At 40.3% G+C, this 16459-nt stretch overlaps 1 long non-coding RNA gene across 1 annotated transcript; it reads left to right on the top strand.

Moving 5' to 3' along the window:
- The first annotated feature begins 7169 nt into the window (after positions 1-7169).
- LOC311434828 lies at positions 7170-9245 on the top strand. The gene is made up of 2 exons (XR_014691754.1): positions 7170-7809; positions 8914-9245. It is a non-coding gene; the product is annotated as an uncharacterized lncRNA (long non-coding RNA).
- Positions 9246-16459: the final 7214 nt, after the last annotated feature.

The following is a 16459-nucleotide window of genomic DNA, read 5'->3' as shown; positions in this document are numbered from 1 at the left end:
GGTGCAGAAGGGCAAAAACAAATTGAAACTAGAGCTAGGTATTGAAAACAGAGTGTACCAAACCATCGCCATAATTCCTTCTTTTGTTTAATGCTTGGAAACATTTTTTCTGCAGACTTGAGTGGGAAGTAGGAGATGGCTAGGAAGGACTAAAGGAAGGATTAAAGGTGCAGGTTCTTCATGCAAGATTCTGTTTGTGTTCCTTCAGGCGTTTATACCTTTATGTTCTGTAATAAGCATTTTGCATTACTATGTTCTTATTTTATATGAACATGTTCTCCTTATTTATTTTTGTTACATTTATTATGTATGTTATTTTGTTATATGCATTTACAACTCCATTTTTAAATAAAGTGTTTCTGGAACTTTACAAGCGTGTGAGTATGTAATTCAGGGCTGGGAAGTTCACACAATCCTCCTGCATTCCACCTTCCTTGTACTGAAATAGGAAATGGCATTCTTCATAAATACCTTCTTTACTGAAAAGGATGTAGCATTGCCACCACTGCATCATTTATTCTGTGCTGACACTACTGTGGCTTGCTTTCCTATACTTGGGTTTGTTACAACATTTGAATTGATTTTTGTGTGCAAAACTAAAGGCAAAAATAGTCCAGTATGCTAGTCACCAAATAGTGACTGTTTCCCCCTTTATGGAATGAAAATAAGTGAGCTTTATTGCACCTGCCAGGTGCTATATCAAATTGTTTCCAGACTGCTTTCCTTGTGCTTCATATATTGGAAAACTTTATTGAACATTCTGGTTCGGCTCCAGGTTGGTGCCTGTTTTTCTTTTGTCCCAGCTTGGATTTTGCACAAACTTTCCTGCAAGATACTGCATTTCCTCCTCTGTAGATAGTTTCATGCAAGAGCAGAACTGAGTTTAGTATTAAATTTCAACAATTCTTTCCCAGCTTGCACGTTTCAGCATTAATGAACTTATCTCAGGGCTGATGTTAGCACCTGATGTAGAATCACAGACTTACGTATGTTGGAAAGGACTCTTCAGATCATCAAACCCAGCCATCAGCCTAGCACTTCCAAGTCCACTCTTAAACCATGTCCCTAAGCTCTGCATCCATGCATCTCTTAAATACCTCCAGGGCATACTGAGCTTAGAAGAGGTGATAAGTTTCAGCCTACCTGAGCGGGTTGGTTCATTGCTGTAAGCACCATTTGCCAGCTGGAATTTCTGGAAATGTGTAGGCTCCTGAGCAGATGTTTGAGAATCTGAACTTCCAACCTTGGCCAATTTAAGTAGTTTTCAAATCTTAAAGTGGCATTAACATAAAAACTCATTTCCTTTTTAGCGGTGAAATGGTTTTATTTATAAAATATATGTTTTTTTATGCAGCCGTAAGAAAACTGTTCAACAAATCATGTCTTTGTCCCCTAATGCTCCAGCACACGATCCAGCACACAACCTCAGTTACAGGTTTAAAGTTAAGCATAGCTGCTCTCCATTGAGTCAGTGGAAGGGTTCGTCTAAGTGAAGTTACATACCTGCATGACTGAGCGCAAAATCAAACCACCGTGTTCACGTTTTTGCTTGCATGCACTTCTGTAGAGTTCAGAAAAGTTGCCCTGCAGCACAGGAAATTTTCAAGTGTTTTTAAATGAGATGATTATAAGCTTTAACCCGAAGTTGCAAAAGCAAGGATTTTTAAATTAGTAGGAAGAAATTCATCCTACTTGAGATCTGTGGTTTCTTTTAATTGATATTTAAATTCCTCCAGCCTAGGAAACATGCTGGAACATGTCCTACTGCTTTAAAATGCAGTCAGCCAAAAAATGGAAAGCATAAAGTAGCAGAAAAAAATCTATAAAGCAAGAGGTATGATTAAAAAGCATAGCTGAAGGAAATTTCTAATTAAGGCTTTTCTCCAGGGAGACACAGTGAAAGCTTGAGGCTTTGGAGGATCACTGCAGATCAATGAAGCCGTCTTGCCACTTTCTGAAGTCTCCCAGATTGCGGGATGGAGGGCTGGCACAGATAATCTTACAAACAGCACAATCACCCGTAGGCTTGCAGCACACGACTGAGGCCAAAGAAGGAGCTACAAGACCCTACCCTCCAGTGGTGCTTTCTGGCTGAACTGCACCTTCCCAGCTGGATCAATTTGCTCCCTCCCTGCCCTTTCCCCCACTGGCTTTCTGGCAGTGCTCCCTGCTGCTGGGCTGTAGGAATCCCCAGGGTCGGCCAGTGAGGCACTTTGGAGCTACTGCTTCCTCCTGGCAGACCCAGAGACTTCAAGCATTGCACGCTTAATCCCCAGTGCTGTGCTTCTTTGACATTTTCATGAGTCTCCAGAAAATATTTTTTCCAGGCCTCTCCCTATTTCTCTCTATTAGACAGCACTGAATGCCATGATGTGTATTAGTTTTCTTCGAATTTATATGGTTAGTATGTGCATGAAGTGCTGTAATTTCCCATGCAAATTATCTTGGGTTATGTGCATATATTTAAATATTTTAATCTTTTTTATCTTAAGATTTAATGAGCTAACGGAGATCATATCTATAGAAGTTTTCAGCCACTAATACCTGCGGCTTTCGATCTGCTGCCAGCAAAACCCTATTAACCAGTTTTGCAGCGCTGATGCTGCTGTTCATTTTAGTTTTCTAATGTAATGTAATGTTGTGACTCCATTTCAAAATATAGGAAGAAGCACAAAATAAAAAACATCCAAGTAATTGCTTTTTGTTTGATTGTCCAAACATTATCAGGAATACATGAACAATTATATTTTTACAACACTATGGTTAATCACAAGCCAGTTTCCCTGCAGGACAGCATGCAGCAGGAGGGTTCTGTAGGAAGGCTCTAGTCCTGAGCCTCAGTTACTGATTGTGGCCTCATTGCTCTTGTATGTTAAATGTCCACAGGATCATGATACCAAAAAACATATTGGCAATTACAGTATATACTGCTCAGAAAAGATCTAAAAGCCATTCACCCGCCTGTCAACTTCTCATAAAAAAAAAAAAAAAAAAAAAGACAAATACGGTGAGGTACCATGCTGAGCACATGAATTCTTCTGGAAGAAAAAATTCTGAAGCCTCTAAAATTTTCTAGTTAAACTGCTACTTACCAGGAATTCAAAGATGTTGTTTTGAGAAAGGTCACATGCCCCATTAAGTCTGGTGTCCTTTGAAATAAGATCAAGTTGCCTAATTTCTTCTTGAAGGCTCAGGATTGTGGCTGAGGCTTTCATCTCACTCAGGAGTTGGGAAGGACAGAGCTAAGTGGATAATCCCATGTTCTGTCTGTGGTTTATTACCGTCACTATCAAAGGAGAAATGAGAGGCAGAAGAGCCAGTGATCATTTCATGATGGTCAGGTTATCTCTGGCCCCTCCTGGCTCTGGCTATGCCAGCACTCAGGCTCTCCTGCTTCTCTCCTTTAAAGGCAATTTCAGCAAAAAGTATACTAGATTTGTCTCCCTGATTTTCTCTCTGATATAAACCACTGTACTGAGCTCTGAAAAGCAGATCGTGAAGACAAAGCACTGCAGCTGTTAGCAGCAGCAGGATTTGTAAGGAAAGGAATTGTGATCAGGTACAGGGTACCTAGCTGAACCAAGCTGGAACAAATAACGTATGGACTCAGGGGAATCCAAAGAAGTGCATTACAGTCAGCTCTAGCAATTCCTCAGGTAAATCCAAGGCGCGGCGAGGCAAGGCAAGGCAAGGCAAGAGATTTCCATGGAAAAAAATCAGGCTGTGCTGAGGAGGCTGTCCTTACCCAGCAGAGGGTAAGGGTAGGGGGGCATTTTGCATTTTCTGAGACATTCATGTTTGGGACCAGAGAGGGCAGCAGGAGCTGGCAGGACCGTTCCCATGGTTCTGCAGACCTCGGGCATGGGCATGGCAGGCAGCTGAAGCAGCTGCGGGGGTGTCAGTGGTGGGACAGGGACAGGAGTCCAGCAGACACGGAAGGGTGACATGCCAGCAAGGGCTTTGGAAAAGAGTGAGTCCTCCCCTACAGGATAAAAGCAGGGCGCTGGCCATATTCATTATATTTTGAACACTTCCGAAAGCTTCAGTAAATGATTACATCTGTTTCCTAGAATGAGTGAAACTTTTGGCAACCCAAAAGTGAGGGCAGATGTTCAGCTCAGTGACAGAGCTGTGAAACGAAGGCTCTTAAACAGGGCTGCTTGATCTAGATGAAGGAAGTGCCTCGAGGGCTTTGCGAAGTCTCTTGAGACTGTTCAAAAACATGAAAGAGGAGGAAAGGGCCATTGCTACACAGAGATACCAGAACCAGCCACATGTTGCTTCTTAATCTCCAAATTTAATATTCTTTGCTGTTACAAAGGTCCTCAGAGATTAAAAGAAAATGAAGTTCTCATGTCAGAGTTATAACATGAATCGTTCTGGATAAGTTTATACATTCACTATCTTATTTCTAAGTTTTTTCTTGTGTTCCTTTGACTGACTGGGAAGTTGAACGTCTGGAGTACTTTTATCCCTTCCATGTCAGTACATGATCTATACATGCATAACAAAAAAAAATAAAATTGCCCATTTACTTTTCTTAGTACTTTTTTTTTTTTTTGCCTGCTGACAGATACGAAAAATAAGAAAAATACATTACATATGAGTGAATGCTTTCTAGCCTTTACCACACTGAAAGCCCCAGCTACAAGCTGTTGCAAATGCAGGTTGGAGAGTGACCATTTAGTGCCTTTACACACATGCCCCAGCACTATGAGGGCTTAAAGCTTCCCATCACAGCCTCTTGCTCTCCTGAGGAATCCAAGAATTTGCACATCATACAGGAAGAGTTTTGAATCACCCACAAGTACAGCAGCCCTAAGCTTTAGTCACTGAGCAGCACTGACTTGCAGGCTCACCACTGAGAGACAAGGTGCTCCCTCAGCCTCTCACGGTGCCCAGTGCTCTGCTGCTCAGCAGTTTCTCTTTCTCCTCTCTAGGCTGCTTGTACTGATTTTTTTTTTTTAATAAAGAAATTAAAAATAATTTTTTAGAAATATTTTAATGTGCTTTGCAAAGAATTTGAGTCAAAATACAGTTGATAATCAGGTTATCAAATCCCTAACATTAACGTCATAACTGAGCAAATGAAACGTTTCCCATGATCTACACAAATGTGGATTTGACCGATTTCTATGGTCCTTATCCATCATAGGATTGCTCCAAAAATTGCTTCTTGTGCCATTAGCCATGAAATTCCTGTCCTGAACACGTATGCATTCAAATAAATGTCACTGTCTTCAGATCTGATTGAAGACCACTTTATGGGCCCTTCGGTACCTTCACAGACTTTCTATGTTCTGTGCTGTTGTTTTTTTTGTTTTTTGTTTTTTTGTTTTGTTTTGTTTTGTTTTGTTTTGTTTTGTTTGTTTGTTTGTTTGTTTGTTTGTTTTTCTTTCCCCCAGACACCATAATACCAGTTTCTGATCAACTCATTGCAAGGAATTAATTGGACACTGGCCAAATAATGTTATACACACAGGCAACAAAAAGCGATAGCAATGCGGCTGGCAGGTGGAGTGCAGCACCAGGAGCTGTTTTATAGTTTCTCTGTAGGGCAGATACTTTCATAAGGCAGATATTCAGTGCAAAGCACTATCAAGCAGCTGCTCTCTAGTGATGAAGCACAAAAACTGCAGGGGGAGTGCACAGCGAAGTGCTGCATAGCACAGTAAGCCAGCAAACCTCCCTGTCTCCACTGCACTACAGCTAAAGGGGTTGGACCAGATTTCCACCAGTAACTGAATCTGTCTCCAGCAAAATGCACTTTCTGCATACCTAGATCTACGTTAATTAATAATTATTGTTTTGTAGTGGGAGGAGATGATAACTAAAAGTAAAACCTGCCTTAAAAATCATGAGAGCTTTCCTTGACTGATTTTCTTTCTGTTGCTTGAAAATACAACTTAGTATAGTACCAGTTATTCATTTATTTTCCTTTATTATCAATCAGCCTTCTGAAGAGCAAAATGGGACCATATATTTCCATGTGGATTTTAAAGAGCTCTTTCTAAAAACAGAATTCAAGATAAATCATTTCTTCTCCACAAGATAGAGATGGTGTAAATAATTCTGCAGTCCTCAAATTCTGGATGTGTCTGCCAAATGCAGGGTGGTCTCTGAGCCCTTCCCACTGAGAGAGAGAAGTGGCTCTTCTAAGGGTATTTATTTATTTTTAAAAATATTTATTTATTTATTAGCAACCCAATAATTCCTATATTCTGCAACTTCACTGCATCATAAATCTGAGCCAAATATTGACAGCCAATAGCATGTTTCCAGGCTGGTCTCTATGCCTATAAATGAAATTGAATTAATTTGTTATTTTTTTACTCCTGAGCTAAATAACCAAGATGACAGTGATATCTCAAAAAAGATGAAGAACCCAAAGATCTTCATTTCATTCACATAAAAGCAGGACAGAAGACACAAAGGAGCCTGTCCCAGGAGGCAGGCAGCCTCCGGGACATCACCTTGTCCTGAAGGTTGGGAAAAGCTGTTTGAGCAAGGAGAATGCCAGATATACTGGACCTCCTCCTGCATCTGCTGTCACTCAACATCAGTTAATCAGGATTATTTTGGTTTTGTTATGAGCCTGACATCAATCATGAGCACCTATGGATTTCCTGATTTTATCATCCAGTGTTTGTGACACAAATGTGATGGAGTTGACCACAACAGCAATAGGAATAGGACTTTGGGACAGAACATAATATAGGTGGCTAACAAGGAGCCTCTCTTATCTGACACATTTCCTCTCTGCAGGTCTCTATTTGACACATTTGGTGGCAGCTCGGGCTCTGTTTTCCTGGAATTTCCCATCCTGATTTCCAGCTGCCTCTCTGGCTGCTGGCCTCTCCTCTAGCCCATCACTTCTAAGAAAGCCCACACCAGAGCTGTTCAGGATAACTACTTCTCCCATGAGTTCAAGCCATTTCCTCCATCACTGCATCCATTAGATAGGTACAGTCACAGACTCTGTCCCACCGGTGCCTTATAGGAGAGAGAAGAGCTATTTCAGCTTGGTACTTCTGTGCCTGTACTTACTCGCTAATTCTCTGTAATGTTTTCCAGGGGAACATCAATAAGAATTAATACGTGTCAGCTGTGCTGAGCAATGTAATTAAGTGCTCGTGGTGAGAAGCTAACCCACTGCTGCAAAATGCCAGTTGGCACTTATCTTGGTTTCCAGATTTGTCACGCTCTCAGCCACATGTATTATTATTTACATCAGAAGGTGAATCAATGACCTATAACAGTGCTCTCAAAAATTAATGTAAATGAAAAATGTAGGCTGTCACATTTGACTGTTTCCAGGAGTGTGAGTTACCTGAGCAGTGATGAACAACAGCTATTAGGTGGGGAATGACCAAGCAGAATTAGTTTAAATTAGCCTGAGCTAGCTTTAATAAACTACTGTAAATAAGCAGTTTGTGCTATGTGATCTCAGCAGTGCAATGTGTGAAGAGATCATGCATTAAGTATGTAAAGTGACCATTCAATAGTGACATTATTCTTGCTACAGCCAGATGCTTCTGGGAGTTGAGCAACAACTCTTCTTGATTCCAGTGAAGCTGTGAAGAGCCAGCTGCTGTTAATGATCAGCCAGGAAGGACTAAAGCAAGTCTGGCTTGCTTTAGCCTGGGTTAGGAGGAAGGCTGCCCATCATCAGCCAAGTCACATAACAAAGTCCTAGCACTGCAGGTTGCCCCGCTTTTGTGCGCTTCTGAGAGGTGGAAGAGGGAAGAATTTCAACTGAAAAGGCTTTAAGCGTGCAGTGAGGATATTTGCGGACCATGAGATTAAAAGGTAAAAATGTAAAGTAATGTCTGGTGTTCCTTTCACATTTCGGCACACCTGGAATGGTTGGATATGTTGTGGTTTGTTCAGCAGGAATGTCTGTCTGGAGGGTCTGCGAGTGAGGGATGTTGTTTTATATAGGAAGATGAGAGCACTGGGTCAGTCTCCTAGTCTGGCTTTCTTTCACCTGGAAGGGGATAGTTTTCTGTCAGAGAAATGCAAACAGGACAGCTACATCTCTCTATTGTTTGATACTAAGCCCTACAGTCCTGGTACCAGTGGGTTTTGATTCCTGCTACTCATGTTTGCACTCCTGAACAATGTGACTCGAATAAACTCACCACCTAATTCTGGGCGTTGCACCCTTGTCACCTCTGGGGTACTTTATTCTTTGTCTCATCTGTTCTGTGAGACTTTACTGAGTTTAGAAAAAATAAGGACAAATTGGTGTGTAAGAAAGCTACGGTGGTTTTTGGTTATAACTCCATAGAAATTCTCCATGGTACAATAGAAGGACTAAAGCTGATGTTGTAACTTCTACATTTCTCATGCACATTTGAGAAAAGACAGAGAGGATAATGTGATAGTAGATCACTAGGGAATTAAGCTTGAGGCCATGAGAAACAGCCCTTAGGATTTCAGCATTAGTCATGGAGTACAGTTAATGATATCAAATTAAAGCTCAAACTACAACATGACTTTTCTCAAATGGCATTAAAACAACGTCCTGACTCACAGTGCAATATGCCGTAGCTCATTCCAAATTTCAGCTCTTATGTCTCAACTGAACAACCAAATACAGCAATTCAGAGACAGATAATTAATGGTGAGGCTACATAAATGGCTGATGTAAAAAATAACTGGGGTATGTGACTGCAAATTTTGTCTGTGGTATGCCATTGGACACACAAGGTAAACTGACAATTAATTTACTTTGCTTTGTATTCAGTTCTGTTTCCCATATTCACCATGGATTTCTGCCAATTTCTTCAGATTTGTGCACATAAGAATCAATTTCTTGAGGACTAGAGAACCTCTCTCATCTTTCATCCTATTTATTTTCATGTTAAATAGAGTCATTTGCCTTATTTAACAAAATTTTTTCATTAACAGGAGTAATCTGTGAAACAAAACAACTAGATAATGTCTTGCAAGCAACTCCCTGAAGCTTTGCCAATGAACTTCAGTGACAATTTGTACACAAGCTTGGGTTGCAAATGGCTATAGATGTATGTTCCTGGTGCTGGGGAAGGAACCAAGACTTCAGCACTTCAAACTCATTTCACACGTGACTGGCATCTGGAGATGAAATAAGTTCATTGTACTTCCAAACTTGTGATTTAAATCTGTTTTTATTCTGTTGATGCCTGGAATATGGCAGATGTATTAACTATGTGGTTAAGAGAAAACATGGGAAATCATGTCTGAAATGAGGATTTCTGATATGAAGTCTTTTTTTCTTCTTTTAATCAAAAGAACTTGTAATTTTTAATTTTCTGTTCTTTGTGTGGTGTGTGTGTGTTTTGTTGTTCCCCTTTAATTCCTGCTCACCTCTGAATCCTGTGACACTATACTGAGGCACAAAGCTGAACTACGGAGTGAAGTGATTAGAAAGATTTATATCACTTAACCTCCCCATATTTAAACCAAGGGTTCACACTGCTTATTTTCAGCTGTTTACCCTTCAGCTATGCTCATTCCATTCAAGGAATTAGAACTGCTTAATCAGTTTGATTATTCTAGACTAAAAGTACCTGCACTATCCTCTATCAACTCAAAATGTTATCTGTGTCAGCCCCCACTGATACTGAGTTTTTCTAAACATTTGCAAGGTTATCCCAGCTGTTTACTAGGTATGGACTATGAGACAAGTGCTGTCTTCAGCACTGGCACAGACACCAGGCTGTCTCATACCTCTTGATCATTCCCAGCACAGGCTTAGATAAGAAGAGCAGATAGTCAGGCTTTCTGTTCTCCATGCCACCTACTTCTGCTGTTCAGCAGCTATTTCTAGAAGCTTTTCTGTCTCAACTCTGCATGGGTAACTCTTCCGGTCACCTTCTAGACATCACCAGAGGGCAAAGGAAGGTGCTGTTGTTCTGGGAAAAAATAAACAGATTGGGCCAGATTCTTTAATACCTGCATATTGGTGGAATTGTTTCTACACTTGTGCAACATAAATATACCCAGAGTTCAATACTAATTGCAACTAAAATCGGTTGAGGAAAATAAAAAAGCAAACATAAGCTATAAAAGACTGGAGGCTGTATGTCTCTGCACTGACACTTGTTCCGTTCTCTCTGTCTCCCACATCTCATTTCTTCTCCTCTAGGAGAGCTCCACCTGTCCGCCTTCAGATCAGCCAGCGTGTGACACCAGCCATCCAGCTGTGTGGCAGATGGCTGAACTGTGCCTTGTCCTATATACAGCCATACAGATTTGCTTATAAATATCAAACATGATACAGTGACTGACTCAGCCTACTTTTTCAGCTGGTAGCAGGATTGTTCTCAACTTTTAGAATCCGTAAAATTTCTTTGCTTGACTCAGAGCACAATTCTTTAAAAAGAAGTCTTGGATGTAAAATCAATTGCTTATGTAGCAATGTGCAGCAAAACTCAGGTGTTACCTATTTAGGCCACTTGAGTACCTTGTGGGATGATGCCCTGCCCCCAGCTGTCCTGGGGGAAATGGACAGAAACATCACTTGGGCTTGCAGCTAGTACATGAATGTAGGTAGTGGACTGAGGGGGGAGAAGCACTACCATGCTCAATGTAGAAAGCTCCTTGCACTACTGTTCCTACTCAATGTAGGAGGTACAGAAGGAGGAGAGTAGAGGTAAACAAGAGAGGGAGTGAAAGCAGAGGAAGCTGGATGGTGTGGGGCTACGGCTGCTTCTTCCCCACAGCTAGTTTAGAGTCTTTCTCTGCCCATCCTGCTCTGCTCCCACTCCTGAATAGCATGGGCAGAAGTAGAAGCAAGAAGATAATTCTCCCAGTTCCCGGTGTCTGCCTGCCTGATGCCCAGAGTCTCTGCTCTGTGGATTGCTGCCAGTCAGACAGGGCAAAATACCTTCTTCAGGGATGCTCTAATTCTGTGTGATTTAGGGAAGCTGGGGACCTGCATGGTGTGACTTTCCCTCATCCTTACTGATGCAGTTGCCCTGACTCAGTCTGTAGTTTATTGCCATTATTACCTTTTTCTGTGCTATCTGGGAGCTATTAGAAACCCATCAGACATGCAAATGACTCCAAACTCCTCTATTAGACTCCAGCTGAACTCAGCAGGAGCTCTGCTCGTCCTTCTGTGCAGCATTGGTAGTATTGTAGTTGTGGGTAGTTGAAATCATGGTGGCCACTTGAGGAGGTTGGTCAAAACCATCTAGGCTCTGACCCAGGGTGTCCTTGGTGTCCTGGGAAGCTTTTGGCATGCATTTCTTCAACTTGTAGTGCTCTGTGAGCTGAAGAACTTCAAATCAAGTCACTGTTTTTTACTGGGAATGCACATTTTACAAAAATAGGAAAGTAGAGGGGAATACTGGTGTTACTATTGAACCTGTGCTATCGAAGTTGCTTCCAAAAGGGAAAGAAAAGATGATAAGACATAAAAGGAAATCTGACCTCTGCTACTGTATAACAGTATACACATGTGTAACAGGTTGTATAGTTGTTTTACTGTTGTATCTGCTACTTGCTGTAATAATGTCTGAAATTCCTCAGCAGCTGTAAGTTCACCTATCTGCATCCTTTCCAGGAGAGATCCCAAATGTGATGAGAGGTATATAAGGCATACCAACTGCATGCTTCTCAAGGCAGCTTTATTAACATGCTGTTGTTGGATAGTCCCATCCTATCAGTCCTTGAGAAAAGAAATTACAGTGAATAGAATAGTCCAGTTGGAAGGGACCTTCAAAGATCATCTAGTCCAACCTTAAGTTTGTGCCAGTCAAAATAGTTACAATGGTCACTGCTGTTCATATTTTGGCTCTAGAATGTGGCTGTGACATTGCAAAAAGAAACTCAAGGCCTTCTGTCAGCTTCCTTGTAACCATGCCTGACAGTAAAAAGATATAATGCAGATGATGATATTGCACTGCTGAATGATCACCTCTTTCTAATATTTTAAATTAAGCACTTTTTATTTTTCTAGAACAGAATATTAATCTCTCTTCTGATTCAAAGATCGAAGCTGAAATTCCTTTAAGTGGTATATTCTTTATTGCAGCGCTGGATGCACGGGGGATCTCTCCACCTATCGTGCATACCTAAAGCGGAAAGCAGTCTTGAATTTATACAATCAATCTATCAATATTCTACAAGCACCTATACATATACATTACCTATCCCCGCCTTCCCTCGCTTCTTATGCTAATTAGCCTTTTGGCACCTTGCGCCTGCGTAGAGCCTCCCAAGAATTGTGGGCAGGGGTCTTTGGGACGTGGGCAGGGGTCTTTGGGAGGAAGACCCCGAGTCTTCCTCACAGTGTACTTTTCACCTTTGGTCAGGAATCTGCTGAATTGGCAGGTTTCTTAATTGCAAGAGCTGGTTGTTGCTAATTCTTCCATTTGTTGTATCTTTATAATGAATTCCAATGTCCAGTTTTGAGATTTATAGTCCTTACGTTTGTTTCTCTGTCCGTCTGCCGCTTCCTTATCATGAGTTCCAGTGTCTTGTTTCGAGATATACAGTCCATGTCTGGGGATTGTCCTTGCCTCCCCAATGCCTCCCCAATACCTCCTTAATCACTTCCCTAATCTGCTTTTCCTCCACGAATTTCCTGGCAGCTGTACATTTTCAAACTTAAATGAACCCCATTATAAGCTAATCAAGCTGTTCTAAGTGCAGACAGAAAAAAAAGAAGAAAGGACTACTTATGTCCAATATACCTTCTTGAATACTTGGGAGGTTCTTGGACCACTGTAAATGGAGGACTTTCTAAGAATATGGATACTAAACATAGTTTGAGAGGCTGGAAATAAGAATTTCTACAAAGCTGTCCATTGCAGGCTCAGCATTTGCTCAATAGAAATGCAAGCACAGGTTTTTATGGAACTCCAGTTTCTGGAGTCTGGAGAGTGTGTTCTTGCACTACAAAGTAAAAACCTGAAAACACAAATCTCTTCCGAACTCAAGTGGGCTCATCGCAAGTCAGTGATTTCTATTTCAGATAAAATGGAAGAAACAGTTTGGTTTTCAGGCTCACCTGCTTTGTCACTAGATGGCACATTGGTCTAAAGTTTCAGAACCACTCGCTGTGGTGTTGCTTCCAGTTACGGCAGCTGCATGGACAAAGAGCAAGCTGTAGATGAGAGAGCTAGTATGTAATTATGTCTGTGCTTGCCCTGTGTGTGTGCATGTACACGTGCCTGTGTGTACAAGTCCCAGTATGTGGTACACCTGCAGACAGGAATACAATTCTGCAGATGCTCTTTCTGAGACTGTTGCTTTGTATATGACACAGTAATATACAGCACACAGGTATAACATGGCACTATTTGAGTGCCACCTTTACAGACCCGTCTGTTTTGTACTTGAAGTGGCTGAAGGTCATGTCAGACTGTACACAGCAGTGCCTCCTCAAAGCAGCTTTTGTTACCTAGCAGCTTGTATTTAAAAGAGCATGGAAAGGAAGACCTTAGGAACTTTACCTGTAAATGACTGAAATAAGAGGTACGTGGGGGACAAATAAGAAGGATTTTTGTATTTGTCTGCAGAGAGAGGTGGGGGCTCCCTCCAGAATCTCAATAAGGTGCTTCCAGATGTTATTTTCGATGTCTGTTCCTGAACTGTTGAAAAGGTCAAGATAGAATCAGGGCCCAGCACACTGTATTGCATGTTGTCTCTTTTATGTCACAAATAAGTGCATTATGTAGTTAACCACTGCCCTTTCCTGCTGCCATCCTTCTCCCTTCTTTACAAAGAAGCCGTTTGCCAACTTCAAGAAGTCCCTAGTAGCTTAGTGAAATGGGTAGTTGATAATGAATTATTTATTTATTTATTTATTTATTTATTTATTTTTTGGAAAACAGGTAAACTATCTGTTTACCTGTTTTCTGCTGTGCTTTACTTCATGCGACTGGTATTTGTATATTGAGAAAAGGCTTGGATTTAGGATTTGAGACAGCTGGGAGATTTCATTGTCAGAAATAACTTCAAATTCCGGATTCTCAAATAAAGGCAGAGGTCTAGTAAATAGTAAGAGCATTGGACTGAGGTCAATCTGTGGAGAAGGTACTGCATCTCATTTTTTTGTATAAATTTTCATTTTACCCTAACTTTTCCCAAGTCATTGGAAAAAGCAAGGCAGGTTTGGAAGCTTACTAAAATATAGTATTAATTTTCAGCCTTAGAAAGGCTGTCCTATACAGTAAATCTATGGGAAAATAAGCACCTTCTGTTCATTTTGAGTTCTACTGCACAGTAAAACTGATCCCAAATTTTAGATTAATTAAGTGACTTTCTATTCCCCTCTCCCCATTAATTCTACTAATGCATCATGCATGAAGTATTTTGTCCTGAGATTAGATCTTCAATCAGTTTAGACGTTCATCTGATTGTTTTTTAGCAATCTGAGAAATATCATGCTAACCTTTTTTCCTCTGATTACCTGTAGATAATAGGTATTGTGTTTTGAACACTGATCCACACATAATCAAAATCCATACCTTCATCAATAAAGAGAAATAAATAAATCAAAAACAGAAAAAGACAAAGAAAATACCCAAGCAGACACAAAGCATAGTGAAGACAGAAGGCCAGTACAGAAACTAGTATGACTGAGCACATGCCAAGGTTAAAGAAATTGCTTTGTTTTGTAGCTTTTGCAGGTACTTTAAATGTTGGAAGCTTAAACCCTGATATATGATAAATAATACTAGCTCAAATCCTTTCCAGAACTATTATTTGGGAATTAGATATTAAATACATTAACAGTTTCACTCCAGTATCCTTTCATTACCACAAAGTTAATGGAAAAAATATTGATTGGTAGTTCAAGCCATACAAATTAACTTTGCTGAGTAGTAGCATACAGAGTGTAACTATTCATGAGGAAGTGTTTCACTGGTATAGACATTCCTGTTTTAGGCAGCATAGCCACAGCAATATCTCTCACAAAAAGAGTTGTACCACAATATAGGCAGTGTTGGCAGCATTTCCTATGTAATTTGCACTTTGTGGAATGATTTATTATGTGCATTCCTTGATGTTGGCATTCTTATAAATTAAGAGCTCTGGAAACAAAATTATATTTCTTACATTTTGAAAATGATTTTCTAAAAATCTTATCAGTGGCATCACCCAAAAGTATTGACAGCTTATGAAAATTGTCACCTCTCAAAATTAACTTCCATGTCTTATGCCCCCCAAATTGAACTCCAATATGTTAGTTGAGGCTTACAGAAGGAAGAAAGTGAAATAGTATCAAATGGAGGATTTCAGAAATCTTGCATGTTCTTCACTGTACCAGTTTCTTTTTCCTATTTTTTTTGGGGGGGGTGAAAATTATAATGGTGAAGTCATGTGAAATTTACTTTCCTGTTCTCTGTTTTCTTAGGAAAAACACAGCAGTATTCTGGATCAAAAACTTACCCCATTTAAGCTATTATACAAGCAAAAAGGGTAAGATAAGGAGGGATTTGCATCCTAAGTTTCTTTCCATCTTTCGGAATGGACAATATTTAAACTGCCATCCACAGGGGAAAAAGAAGAAAATATTTCAACCTCAGTTCACCAGGAGGCCAGCTTCTCAGCATAAAAAAAAAAAAAAAAAGTCCTTCTAGGTGAAGCCTATTTCCAGTTTAATAATGTATGGTAGTTATCAGTTGATTCTCTTTTGAGCAAAACATCTGCTTCATAATATGACATGCATTACATGACATGTCAAGTGACAGTAGATTCAGAAACACGGCTGCTCAGCCAAATTTTGTCTGCTGATGTTTGGCTAGAACATTAATTTTATCTTTGCTTTGAGCTGTTTACTACCATTCGGTCATTAATCACAGATAATGACTGTTTTCCTGAGGGTTAATGCTTGAATGCATTCTTCAAAAATTGAAAAATATTTCTGTATTCAAGCATATTCCACTGCCATGCAACACAGAAGCAAACAAATGTTGTGCTCCTATTATACTGGTATTACTGATATATGTCTCATTAACATACTCCGGATGTCAGCACTATTAAAATCTGTCACTCTTCCACATAACTGCTAATTTGTTATAAGGAATAAAATACCTGGTTTTTGGATTGCAAATGTTTTTAAAAACAACCCTTCGGTTACATTTTCATCCCAGAGCATAATGCATATGAACAAAGGAAATGTAGTGTCAGTAAGATTCATTCCACCAGGGAAAGTTGGTGGTAGCCCATTTATTTACATCAAGAAATACCTGATTTGTGTTTCAATGCTACAGTGTCTGGCATTACCTCTTCCTCTTGCTTCCCCAAATCCTCCAAGCACTCATTTATTAACAAATATCACCATCCATAAAGTATTCATGCTTCACAGCAGCAGCAATTCATTAATCCCACCAAAAAAAATGCAGTTTAAGTATCAGTTGATGGCCTTCTTGCTCCCAGTGACTAGCCTTGTGTAAGCTTTAAGTCTAGGTGTGCATGCAGTGCTATTTGTTGATACCACGGCTATCTTTCAAGCCCC

The sequence above is a fragment of the Aythya ferina genome (genome assembly GCF_964211825.1).
Source record: "Aythya ferina genome assembly, chromosome: 3".
In the NCBI taxonomy this organism is placed as follows: domain Eukaryota; kingdom Metazoa; phylum Chordata; class Aves; order Anseriformes; family Anatidae; genus Aythya; species Aythya ferina.
Note: the sequence above shows the minus strand (reverse complement) of the source record. Positions and strands in the feature narration are given on the sequence as shown.